This window comes from Stenella coeruleoalba (assembly GCF_951394435.1).
Source record: "Stenella coeruleoalba genome assembly, chromosome: 14".
Classification (NCBI taxonomy): domain Eukaryota; kingdom Metazoa; phylum Chordata; class Mammalia; order Artiodactyla; family Delphinidae; genus Stenella; species Stenella coeruleoalba.
In genome coordinates, this window is record NC_137160.1 from 47,578,044 (window position 1) to 47,579,881 (window position 1,838).

The window sequence follows — 1,838 nt, forward strand, 5'->3', positions numbered from 1 at the left end:
CAGTTTGATTCTGGCCAAGAGCCAAGGGGAGAAAACCCCACTGGATCTGATTTCATAGTGCCCTTGAGGATGTACCCAGTAAATGGACACCTTGGAAAGAGGAAGAAAGGGTTGTGTCAGTTCCTGCCAACTTCTTATCCTTGCAAGGTCCTACCATCAGTTAAAAATGCCTCTGTCCTATTGGGCCTGTCTGCCAGGGCATAGGGGAGGTACAACGGCCTTGCTTAATACCAGGGATTGCTCTGCCTTAGTTTTTCCTGAAGCAAAACTTGGCACTGGCCTTCAGCGTGGCAGAAAGACAAGCCCGTCCCTCCCAGGCCCAGGCCATTCATTCCTCGCCTGGACTTGGGGCGGGAAGGTTGGTGATGCATGAAGCGCCTCTGGGAAGGGGCCACCGTGCTGGCCTGGCTTCCCAGGCACAGGGTTTGAATCAAAGGCGGAGGGGGAGCCGCTGGCTCCAGTTGGGCTGTGCTCAGAGCTCCAGCTGTTGGGTCTTTGGTTTTTATTACATTAGTCTTAAAAAAAAAGTTTTTAATCAGCAAGAATCAGTGAAGCAGGCTTTATGGTGCAATAATTCTGCATGTTTTGTTATAAATATCCCCAGGCAAAGTTAAGGTTATTTCATACGACTATCAAAGTAACACGCCCGCTTCGGTTGCAACAAGGAATCTGCGAGGACTAGCAAACAGGAAGCATACCATCTGCATTTAAGAGGCTTTTGTTTTAATAAAATGGGTACATATTTATCTATAAAAGAGATTGACCGGCTTGGTAAAGCCAGAGCCCGTAATAAGTAAAGACACAGAGAGAAGCCATGTTATTTGCTGAATTAAAAAAAAAAAAATCATCCTTCCACTCACTTTCCAGAAACAGCACTCAACTGTGGGTTTTGGCCACACTGATGTTTACAATGAACTCTCGGAGCTCAAAGGCTCCAGGTCCAGTACCCGAGGCCTTGGCTCTACAGGAGATGCTGACGTCTGATTTTTTATTAAGAGTTAAGACCCTTCCCCACCCCTCCCCTGAAAAAACATCAAGATGAAAGTTTGAAATTGTTCAGTCCAGGATGAAAAGACACTCCCATGGTTCTGCTTCATATATCGCGCTCGATCTCGCTTATTTCGACCCTGAAGAGGTTTGGCAGTAGACACGGGAAGCTTGCAGAGGGGCAGCGCAGAGTCGACACCCACCCCCCCACTGCCCCTCCCCGTGCAGTTCTTTCTGAACCGCACACACTTTCTGATCTCGGTGCAAAGACACATTTCCAAACTCCATGCTTCCTGCCAGGGAGGGTGTCACAAATTCTTTTCCATCAAACTTCCCGAAAGCTGCAATTATCGATGCTGAGGCTGTCCTGGGTCAGAAGGAAATATCTACAGGGTGTCAGATTTTAGTAGGAAGTCTGTTTGTTCGCTTACCTTTTCATTTACTAGGCGTCTCACACATCCCAGGCTGGCCCTGGGCATCTGCATATTGAGACATCCAATGATCCTGCAAGGTAGGCATCTCCCCTGGCACAGACGGACCCACAGAGGCCGGAGAGGGCAGGAAGGTGTCCAGGAGCACAGGCTGCTTGGTGACTGAGGGCTTGGGAGGCAGATCTGCCTGCCCCCCTGTTCTTCCTCTTTCCCACCATAAATAACCCATTTGGCTCTCCTCCCTCTGACCCCTCCGCCATCCAGGTGGGTGAGTTGTGAGAAACATGGGCAGCCAGGAAATGCAGCATGAACTTGACCTGGAGGCAGACCCTGTGGGGACGCTCAGGTTCTCACACTGTGGAGAGAGCAGCTGCAGGAACTCCGTGTCAAACCACCCATCCCAATTTTGAGTGGGAGACA